The 12,076-nt window shown below is 37.5% G+C and overlaps 1 non-coding gene across 1 annotated transcript; it reads left to right on the top strand.

Moving 5' to 3' along the window:
* The first annotated feature begins 230 nt into the window (after positions 1 to 230).
* Positions 231 to 338, top strand: LOC112724976 (small nucleolar RNA R71). The gene has a single exon (XR_003164112.1). It is a non-coding gene; the product is annotated as a small nucleolar RNA R71 (small nucleolar RNA).
* The last annotated feature ends 11,738 nt before the right edge of the window (positions 339 to 12,076 follow it).

Raw genomic sequence — 12,076 nt, 5'->3', positions numbered from 1 at the left:
CTCTGAGTTAAAGCAGCAGTCTCTCTGCTAGAGGATACTTCTGCAACGGCTTTTGCACGGCCTTGTTTCTGCCTGTGATTCCTAGTAGATTCAGCTAAGTCGCTGATCAATTGCCATGCCTCATCAGTGGTCTTGTACTTTTTCATAGATCCATTGCTAGCACTTTCCAATGTGGTCTTATCTTAGGGCCTCATGCCCTGTGTGACATAACCGAGTAACACTATCTTGTCAATCATATGGTGGGGGAAAGCTTCCAGAAGATTATTGAAGCGCTCCCAGTACTCATAGAGAGTTTCAGAATCATCCTGAACAATCATGGAAATGTCTTTTCTCAGTTTATCAGTAACTTCAGCCAGAAAGAACTTTTCCAAGAATTCTCTTCTCAGTGTATCCCAGTTGGATACAATTGCTGCTGGTTGAGTGTAGTACCACTCTCTTGCCTTTCCCTCAAGAGAAAACGGGAAAGCTTTCAGCAAAATTGAAGTTTCATCTGCACCATCACGCCTGACAGTAGAACAGGCTGCTTGAAAATCTCTCAGGTGCTTGATAGCCTCTTGAGCAGGTAAGCCATGAAACTTGGGCGTCAAATTGAGCAGTGCGGTCTTTATTTCAAAATCTGTAGCTACCGCTGGGTGATCCGCTTGAAATGGTTGCATTGTAAAATCAGGGGCTCCAGCCTCCTGGATAGTAACTCTCCTGGCTGCTGCCATGTTACCTGCGCGTGAAACAACCAAATCAGTAGAACGGGGGCTGGTTTCTTTCTCAAGTGACGTTTCAGATCCGCCCTTAGAAAGGACTAACCGACGCCGAGCTTGCCTTATTCGTGAAATAGTTCTTTCAATCTCAGGATCGAATATTAGCAAGCTTGGGTCAGGAAGCGAACGTGTCATCTAACGAAAGAAACAAGTAGCTTATAGTAGCAAAATAAAATAGAATGCAAATAAATAAATTCCAATTAATAACTTTAGCACTCTATTACAACTCCCCGGCAACGGCGCCAAAAATTGATGCAAGCGGAAATTGGCGAGTTAAGAATGATTATAAAATATGCGTTGCAAGTATAGTTCTCAACTAACCAGAAATCCGCTTATCAATTTAGAAGGGTGTCACAGAAATTAAAATTAAAATACTGGGAGTATGGATCCCAGGTCGTCTCCCAACGAGTTGCAGAAAAGTGTGCTATTTATTAATCAGATGTTTTCAAAAAGGTTTGAATTGAATGGCAGAAAATTAAATTAGAGAATTTATATAAATTTAAATAAAAGCCTTGACTAGGAGTTGATTAGCTGGAAGCCCTATTCTTGTTGGAGTACTCTCAAGATTAATTGACAATTGAGGGTTATTATGTTTAGTTGTCCCTTAGTAAGTAAGGGAAAGTCAAACAAGTTGGAATACTGTTTCTATCCACAAGTTCCAATCCACTCTTGGGAGGATTGGTGTGAGTGACTAGAGAATAATCCAACAATAACCCAATTACAATCTTTCTCTTGAGCATCCTAACTCAAGGGTTCCTTTCAATCAACTCCCCATCAAGTTAGGGAACTACTCGCTCATTGTAAATGTAAAATTCATAACATAAGAAAGGGAATTAAAGAAAGACATGATAAATAATGATCAAAAGATTAATTAAAAATAAAAGTAATTCTTGTATTGATAAATGCTAAAATAATCCAATGGTAAAATTAAGTAAATTAAGGAACATGGAAGAGTAAGAGACAAGTAAAGAGAACGAACTAGAATGTCAAAGTCTTGATGAGGCAATAACTCTTCTCAATATCCCAATGCAAAAACAATGAAAAATAACAAATCCTAAAAACCATGAATGTGTAGAAAGAAAACCTAGAGGAGAGGAAAACTAGATCTAAAAACTAAAACTATGCGAAATGAATGTTGTTGTTGGTTTCTGCATGTTCTCTGGCTCTAGTCTGCTTTTTTGGGCCGAAAACTGGGTTAAAATAAGGCCCGAAATCGCCCCCAGCGATTCTGCAGATTATGCAGATCGCGCATGTCACGCGATCGCGTCATCCATGCGGCCGCATCATTCGGCTTTCTGCTTTACCACGCGGTGATAGACTCATAGGACATCCATAACTTTAAGGCATAGACACTTAAATACTAATGATCATGTAATAAGACACAAACATAAACATAAAGCATAGTAAGCGAAAAACAGGAAAATAAGAACAAGGAGATTAAGGAATAGGTCCACCTTAGTGAGGGTGACGTCTTCCTCTTCTTGAAGAACCAATGGTGCTCTTGAACTCCTCTATGTCTCTTCCTTGTCTTTATTGCTCCTCCCTCATAGCTCTTTGATCTTCTCTAATCTCATGGAGGATGATGGAGTGCTCTTGGTGCTCCGTCCTTAGTTGTCCCATGTTGGAGCTTAATTCTCCTAGGAAAGTGTTGATTTGCTCCCAATAGTTTTGTGGAGAGAAGTGCATCCCTTGAGGCATCTCAGGGATTTCATGGTGAGGAATTTCATCATGCTCTTGTTGAGGTCCATGATCTCTTGTTTTGTGGTCAAATGCTCTATTACTGAGCTATGGACCCTTGAGATGAATCTCTCCATCTCCCATGATTCAGAAGTGGAAGATTTTGTCTTCCCTTTCCTCTTTCTAGAGGTTTCTCTGGCCTTAGGTGCCATAAATGGTTATGAAAAAATAAAAAGCAATGCTTTTACCACACCAAACTTAAAAGGTTTGCTCGTCCTCGAGCAAAAGAAGGAAGAAGGTAGTAGAAGAAGGAGAAAATGGAGGAGATGGAGGGACGTGAGTGGTTCGGCCATGTGTGGGTGGGTTTGGGAGGGGGGAGTGGTGAAGAGGTGATGGAGAAGAGAGAATCAGGTAATTGGTGAAGGATATTTGTGGAAGAGTATTATAGAAAGGTGTGAAGAGGAGAGAAGAAGAGGTGGGGTAGGTGGAAATCCTGTGGGGTCCACAGATCCAGAGGGGCCAAGGATGTATCATCCCTGCTCCTATTAGGCGTGTAAACGCCCTTGCAGTGCAATCCTGGCATTAAACGCCAGCTTGCTGCTTGTTTCTGGGGTTTAACGCCACTTCTATGCTCTGTTCTGGCGTTAAATGCCAGTTTGGTGCTTGTTTCTGGCGTTTAACGCCAGCTTGATGCTTCTTTCTGGCGTTAAACGCCAGTTTGATGCTTCTTACTGGTGTTTAAACGCCAATAAGTTCTTCCTCCAGGGTGAGCTACTTTTAAAGCTGTTTTTCATTCTGTTTTTGATTTTTCAGTAGTTTTTGTGACTCCACATGATCATCAACCTAAAAAAACATAAAATAACAATAGAAAATAAATAAATATAATTAAATAACATTGGGTTGCCTCCCAACAAGTGCTTCTTTAATATCAATAGCTTGACAGTGAGCTCTCATGGAGCCTCACAGATATTCAGAGCATTGTTGGAACCTCCCAACACCAAACTTAGAGTTTGGTTGTGGCCTCCCAACACCAAACTTAGAGTTTGACTGTGAGGGCTTTGGTTGACTCTGCAGTGAGAGAAGCTTTTCATGCTTACTCTCCATGGTTACAGAAGGAGATCCTTGAGTTTTAAACACAAGGTTGTTCTCACTCAGTTGAAGGACCAATTCTCCTCTGTCCACATCAATCACAGCTCTTGCTATGGCTAGGAAGGGTCTTCCAAGGATGATGGATTCATCCTCATCCTTCCCAGTGTCTAGGATTATGAAATCAGCAGGGATGTAAAGGCCTTCAACCTTTACTAACATGTCCTCTACTTGTCCATAAGCCTGTTTTCTTGAGTTGTCTGCCATCTCTAAAGAGATTCTGGGAGCTTGCACCTCAAAGATCCCAAGTTTCTCCATTACAGAGAGTGGCATTAAGTTTATTCCTGATCCCAGGTCACATAGAGCCTTCTCAAAAGTCATGGTGCCTATGTTACAGGGAATTAGGAATTTACCAGGATCCTGTTTCTTTTGAGGTAATTTCTGCCTATCCAATGCATTTAGTTCATTGGTGAGCAAGGGAGGTTCATCTTCCCAAGTCTCATTACCAAATAATTTGGTATTCAGCTTCATGATTGCACCAAGGTACTTAGCAACTTGCTCTTCAGTAATGTCTTCATCCTCTTCAGAGGATGAATACTCATCAGAGCTCATGAAGGGCAGAAGGAGGTTCAATGGAATCTCTATGGTCTCTAGATGAGTCTCAGATTCCTTTGGTTCCTCAAAGGGAAACTCCTTATTGGTCACTGCGCGTCCCATGAGGTCTTCCTCACTAAAATTCACGTCCTCCCCCTCCTCTTTGGGTTCGGCCACACCAAGTAAGGTAATGGCCTTGCACTCTCTTTTTGGATTCTCTTCTGTATTGCTTGGGAGAGTACTAGGAGGAGTTTCAGTGACCCTTTTACTCAGTTGGCCCACTTGTGCCTCCAAATTTCTAATGGAGGACCTTGTTTCATTCATGAAACTTAAAGTGGCCTTAGATAGATCAGAGACTATATTTGCTAAGCTAGATGGATTCTGCTCAGAATTCTCAGTCTGTTGCTGAGTGGATGATGGAAAAGGCTTGTTATTGCTAAACATATTTCTTCTACCATTATTAAAGCCTTGTTGAGGCTTTTGTTGATCCTTCCATGAGAAATTTGGATGATTCCTCCATAAGGGATTATAGGTATTCTCATAGGGTTCCCCCATGTAATTCACCTCTGCTATTGCAGGGTTCTCAGGATCATAAGCTTCTTCTTTAGAAGATGCCTCTTGAGTACTGTTGGATGCAGCTTGCAATCCATTCAGACTCTGAGAAATCATATTGACTTGCTGAGTCAATATTTTATTCTGAGCCAATATGGCATTCAGAGTATCAATTTCAAGAACTCCCTTCCTCTGAGGTGTCCCATTACTCACAGGATTCCTTTTAGAAGTGTACATGAACTGGTTATTTGCAACCATGTCAATGAGTTCCTGAGCTTCTGCAGGCATTTTCTTTAGGTGTATGGATCCATCTGCAGAATAGTCCAATGACATCTTTGATAATTCAGACAGACCATCATAGAATATATCCAGGATGGTCCATTCTGAAAGCATGTCAGAAGGACACTTTTTGGTCAGTTGCTTATATCTCTCCTAAGCTTTATAGAGGGATTCACCTTCTTTCTGTTTGAAGGTTTGAACATCCACTCTAAGCTTGCTAAGCTTTTGAGGAGGAAAGAACTTGGCTAAGAAAGCCGTGACCAGCTTATCCCAAGAGTTTAGGCTATCTTTAGGTTGAGAGTCCAACCATATTCTAGCTCTGTCTCTTACAGCAAACAGGAAAAGCATAAGCCTGTAGACCTCAGAGTCAACCCCATTGGTCTTAACAGTATCACAGATCTGCAAGAATTCAGTTAAGAACTGAAAAGGATCTTCTGATGGAAGTCCATAAAACTTGCAGTTCTGTTGCATCAAAGAAATTAATTAAGGCTTTAGCTCAAAATTGTTTACTCCAATGGCAGGGATTGTGATGCTTCTTCCATGTAAATTAGAATTTGGTGCAGTAAAGTCACCAAGCATCTTCCTTGCATTGTTATTATTTTCGACCATGTCTCCTTCTTTTTCGAAAATTTCTATCAGATTTTCTCCAGAGAGTTGTGCTTTAGCTTCCCTTAGCTTCCTATTCAGAGTCCTTTCAGGTTCAGGATCAGCTTCAACAAGAATGTTCTTATTCTTGTTCCTGCTCATATGAAAAAGAAGAGAACACAAAAGAAAATATGGAATCCTCTATGTCACAGTATAGAGATTCCTTTATGTGAGTAGAAGAAGAAAAGAAATTCGAACACAGAGAGAGGGAGGGGGTTCGAATTTTTAAGAAAGAGAAGTGTTAGTAGATAAATAAATAATTAGATGGAGGTGAGAGAGAAGAATTTTCGAAAATAATTGAAAAGAAAAGAAAAATATTTTTGTTTTTATTTTGAATTTTGGTTAGAATTCGAAAATTAAGAAAATAAAATTAAATCAAATTAAAATTTAAAACAAATAGTTAATTAAAAAGGAATTTTGAAAAAAAAGGAAGGTGATTTTCGAAAATTTAAATAGAGAATTAGTTAGGTAGTTTTGAGAAAGATATGATAGTAAACTTTTAAAATCAAACAAAAAGTTAAGTAGTAAAAAAAAATTGAAAATCAAAGTTTGAAAAGATAAGAGGTTAGAAAAGATTTTAAAATTGATTTTAAAAAAGATTTGATTTTGAAAATTAAAGTTGATTACTTGACTAACAAGAAACAAAAGGATATGATTTTAAAATTTAAAGATTGAACCTTTCTTACTAGGCAAGTAACAAACTTAAAATTTTTGAATCAATCACATTAATTGTTAGTAAAGATTTTGAAATTATGAAACAAAATAAGAAAAAGGTTTTTGAAAATAAAATTGAAATTTTCGAAAATATGAAAGAAAAAATGAGAAAGATTTGATTTTTGAAAAAGATTTGAAAAAGATAAGATTTTTAAATTGAAAATTTGATTTGACTCATAAGAAACAACTAGATTTTAAAAATTTTTTAAAAAGTCAACTCAAATTTTCGAAAATTTATGAGTGAAAAAGGGAAAGATATTTTTTTTATTTTTGAATTTTAATGAAGAAAGAGAAAAACATAAAATTGATGCAAAACATAAAAATTTTGGATTAAAATAAAAGATGCATGCAAGAACACTATGAATGTCAAGATGAACACCAAGAACTTATTTTTGAAAATTTTTAAGAAAAGAAAAACATGCAAGACACCAAACGTAGAAATTTTTAATTTTTAGACATTATGAATGCAAGAATGCATATGAAAAATAAGATGCAACACACAACAAGAAAATATGAAGATCAAACAAGAGGATTCATCAAGAACAACTTGAAGATCATGAAGAATGCAATGCATGAATTTTTGAAAAATGCAAAAAAGAGATAAACATGCAATTGACACCAAACTTATGACTTGACACTAGATTCAAGCAAGAAACATCAAATTATTTTTAGTTTTATGATTTTATTAATTTTTTTGATTTTTTTCGAAAATTAATTGGAAAACGAGAATTAAGGATTTCAAAATTTTTAATGAGAATTCCAAGAATCATTCAATGTTAGTCTAAAGCGCCGGTCCAGGAATTAGACATGGCTCACTAGCCAGCCAAGCTTTCAGTGAAAGCTCCGGTCCAAAACACTAGACATGGCCAATGGTCAGCCAAGCTTTAGCAGATACAAATCAGGCATACAACAGCTGAATTGCTGAAGAAGTCAAAGAAGCTCTTCTCTTAAGGATAAGTGAAACCTCGGTCCAAAAGATTAGACATGGCTTAACAGCCAGCCAGGATTCAACATATCTCTTGAAACTCTAGAATTCATTCTTAAAAATTCTGAAGCCATAGAATAATTTAATTTTTTTTCGAAAATAATAAGAATAAAAGAAAAAACTTAAAATTAAAATAAAATTACCTAATCTGAGCAACAAGATGAACCGTCAGTTGTCCAAACTCGAACAATCCCCGGCAACGACACCAAAAACTTGGTGCACGAAATTGTGATCCTTAACAACGGCACCAAAAACTTGGTGCTCGGAACGTAATTCACACACTTTGTCACAACTTCGCACAACTAACCAGCAAGTGCACTCGGTCGTCCAAGTAATAAACCTTACGTGAGTAAGGGTCGATCCCACAGAGATTGTCGGCTTGAAGCAAGCTATGGTCACCTTGTAAATCTCAGTCAGGCGGATTCAAATGGTTATAGAGTTTTAATAATTAAAAGATAAATAGAACGTAAAATGGGATAGAGATACTTATGTAAGTCATTGGTGAGAATTTCAGATAAGCGTATAGAGATGCTTTCGTTCCTCCTAAACCTCTGCTTTCCTGCTGTCTTCATCCAATCATTCCCACTCTTTTTTATGGCAAGCTTTGTGTAGGGCATCACCGTTGTCAATGGCTACTTTCCATCCTCTCAGTGAAAATGGTCCAAGATGCGCTGTTACCACACGGCTATTCATCTGTCGGTTCTCGATCATACTGGACTAGGATTCATTAATCCTTTTGCGTCTGTCACTACGCCCAGCACTCGCGAGTTTGAAGCTCGTCACAGCCATCCCTTCCCGGATCCTATTCGGAATACCACAGACAAGGTTTAGACTTTCCGAACCTCAAGAATGGCCGCTAATAGTTCTAGCCTATACCACGAAGACTCTGATCTCACGATCAGAATGCTAAGAGATACACATTCAAGCATGTTTGCATGTAGAACGAAAGTGTTTGTTAGGCACGCGTTCATAAGTGAGAATGATTATGAGCGTCACATAATCATCACATTCATCATGTTCTTGAGTGAGAATGAATATCTTAGAGAAGAAATAGGTCTGAATTGAATAGAAAAATAGTAGTACTTTGCATTAATTCATGAGGAACAGCAGAGCTCCACACCTTAATCTATGGTGTGTAGAAACTCTACCGTTGAAAATACATAAGAACAAGGTCCAGGCATGGCCGAATGGCCAGCCCCCTAAACGTGTACAAAATGATCTAAAGATAATCCAAAGATATTCCAAAAGATGTAAATACAATAGTAAAAAGTCCTATTTATACTAAACTAGTTACTAGGGTTTACAGAAATGAGTAAATGATGCAGAAATCCACTTCCGGGCCCACTTGGTATGTGCTTGGGCTGAGCATTGAAGCTTTCACGTGCAGAGGTCTTTCTTGGAGTTAAATGCCAGTTTGTAACCTGTTTCTGGCGTTTAACTCTGCTTTGCAACCTGTTTCTGGCGTTTAACTTCAGAATAGGGCAGAAGGCTGGCGTTGAACGCCAGTTTGCGTCATCTAAACTCGGGCAAAGTATGAACTATTATATATTGATGGAAAGCCCTGGATGTCTACTTTTCAACACAATTGAGAGCGCACCATTTGGACTCCTGTAGCTCCAGAAAATCCACTTTGAGTGCAGGGAGGTCAGAATCCAACAGCATCTGCAGTACTTCTTCAGCCTCTGAATCAGATTTTTGCTCAGGTCCCTCAATTTCAACCAGAAAGTACCTAAATCACAGAAAAACACACAAACTCATAGTAAAGTCCAGAAATGTGATGTACCCTCAACAGTGCATCAGAGCGTACTTCTATGGACTAAGGAAGGCAAACCTAAAATTGCCAAAGCGGATTCGAGTCTATATGTCGAGCAGATGCATGTCGATTTTAGAATTTATAATCGAAAATTAAAGCCTTTAAATGTTGATCAATCTCTAAATCCTTATAATTGTGAAGGGCGTTATTTGACTTCAGAAGGCCTTTCGGTAAAGTTGCATTATCCAGACGTGGGCTTCGAACTGACTGGTTGGGACTGTCTTTCTTGAAGACTCTGAAGATTGCACCATGAGCTAGGTTGAGGGGGTTTCCAATTACCTGGTAACATTACATAATTATTTAAATAATTTTCAGTTTTTAGAAAATAAAGATGATTCTTCTGATGAAGTTGAATCGGATAGGGTTAGTAAATTTGTTAATGGTAGTATGTTTGATTCGATGCTTCCAGTCGAATTTAGTTATGATTTCCCTACTTCTTGTAATGAAATTAATGATGCGAGCTGGATTGCCGATTTAATAGCAGAGGTCCATTGTGTAGAAAATAAAATTAGCAATGATTTAATCGAAAGTCAAGTCTCTTCTATTTCTCATGATTCTATTGATTTTACTTTTGATTGTATTTATGATTTGGAGCCTTTGGGATTTGAAAAATATTCAATTAAAGAGGATGATTACTATAAAGGGTTCGAATCTCAGGATCCTTTAGAAGAAATTAATTTGGGGACTCATGATGACGTTCGAATTACGTATATTTGTAAAGATCTTGTTGATCCTTTTTGAACTGACCTTTTCAATTTGTTACATGAGTTTAAAGATTGCTTTGCGTGGGATTACCATAAAATGCCTGGTCTCGATCGTTCATTAATAGAATATCGATTAGCATTAAAACCTAATACTCGACCTGTGAAGCAAACCCCAAGACGTTTTGCTCCTGAAATCAATGTGAAAATTAAAGAAGAAATAGAACGCTTGATCAAAGCAAAATTTATTCGAACTACACGTTATCTAGAGTGGGTATCAAATATTGTCCCTGTGATGAAGAAAAATGGGAAGTTAAGGGTGTGCATTGATTTTCGAGATTTGAATAATGCCACTGCAAAGGATGAGTACTTTATGCCGATTGCAAATATGTTAATTGATTCTGCAGCAGGAAATGAAATTCTTAGTTTCATGGATGGTTATTCTGGATATAACCAAATTTTCATTGCGGAAGATGACGTAGCTAAAACTGCCTTCCGTTGTCCTGGGGCATTAGGTACATATGAGTGGGTGGTTATGCCTTTTGGTTTAAAAAAATACTGGAGCGACATATCAACGAGCAATGAATGCCATTTTCCACGAGTTTATTGGAAGATTTATGGAGGTATATATCGATGATGTGATGGTCAAGTCGATTTCTGTGAGTCAGCATATAGACCATTTAAGAAAGGCATTCCTTACTATGAGGAAGAAATGATTAAAAATAAATCCGTTGAAATGTGCTTTTGGAGTGTCGGCTGAAAATTTCTTGGAATTTGTTGTTCATAAAAAAAGAATAGCCATTGATAAAAATAAAGCAGATGCAATATTAGCATTGTCTGCATCCAAATCGAAGAAGAAAGTGCAATCATTTTTGGGTAAAGTTAATTATCTTCGAAGATTCATCTCGAATCTTTCAGATTGAACTAAAGTGTTTGTACCTTTAGTGAAATTAAAAAATGGTTCGAAATTCGAATGGACCACAGAGCATCAATTAGCGTTCAATTCGATCAAGGCGTATTTGTCAAAAGCACCTATTATGGCAAATGTTTGTCCATCTGAACCTTTAAAATTATACATTGCAGCATTTGAAAATACTATAGGGTGTATGTTAGCTCAAGATGATGAAAACGGGCATGAACGGGCAGTTTATTACCTTAGTCGAGTTTTAACCGATATTGAGACAAGGTATTCCCCGATCGAAAAATTGTGTTTGTCACTATATCATGCTTGTATGAAGTTAAAATGTTATATCGTGGCTAAATCAGTGAAAGTTATAGCGCAAACCGATCTTATTAAATATATGTTAAGTTTTCCTATATTGAGAGGACGTTTGGGGAAATGGATGCTAGCGTTAACAGAATTTGATTTACAGTATGTCCCAGCAAAGACTGTTAAAGGACAGGTCATTGCAGATTTTCTTGTAGATAATTCGAAAGATCTGCATGATCAGGGAAAAAATATAGTTGATGTAGAAGTCAACTATTGGAAATTGTATTTCGATGGATCTAAGAATAAAGATGGTGCAGGGGTTGGAATTCTCATTATCTCACTGGAGGATATCCCATCAGAGTTCTTGTTCGAATTAAAGTATCCTTGTTCCAATAATGTAGTTGAATATGAGGCTTTGATTTTGGGTCTTGAAATTTTAATCGAAAAAGGAGTTTTAGAAGTCCAAATTCTAGGAGATTCACAATTAGTTTTAAAGCAGTTGTCGAAGGAGTTTAAGTGTAATAATGAGATGTTACAAAAATATTTAGTAACTGCTTGGGAGTTATTGACGTCTTTTCAAAAAGTTTCTTTGGTGCATATCCCTAGAATTCATAATGAAATTGCTAATGAGTTAGCCCAAATTGCTTCAAGGTATCGGGTCGGCCCAGAGACTTTTAGAAAATTATCTGGTATCCATCAAATTTTGGTACTAGCAAATGAAAGAGAGGTCTTGTGTATAGATGGATGGGAGGATTCTGATTGGAGAAAGACTATTGCTCTTTATTTAAAGGATCCCAATGTTGCAGTTGATAGAAAGATAAAATTACGAGCAATGAATTTTGTCTTATTAGCTTATGAATTATACAAAAAAGGGATTGATGGGAGTTTGTTAAGATGCTTAAGTCGAGATGATCAAAGCATTGCTTTGGATGAAGTCCATAATGGAATATGTGGTGCCCATCAGGCAAGGAAGAAGATGAGATGGGTATTGTATCGAAACCATGTATATTGGCCATCTATGATAAAAGATTGTATTGATTATGCAAAGGCATGCTTGGAATGCCA

This window comes from Arachis hypogaea, chromosome 11 (genome assembly GCF_003086295.3).
Source record: "Arachis hypogaea cultivar Tifrunner chromosome 11, arahy.Tifrunner.gnm2.J5K5, whole genome shotgun sequence".
In the NCBI taxonomy this organism is placed as follows: Eukaryota; Viridiplantae; Streptophyta; class Magnoliopsida; order Fabales; family Fabaceae; genus Arachis; species Arachis hypogaea.
This window is presented reverse-complemented; position numbering and strand designations above follow the sequence as displayed.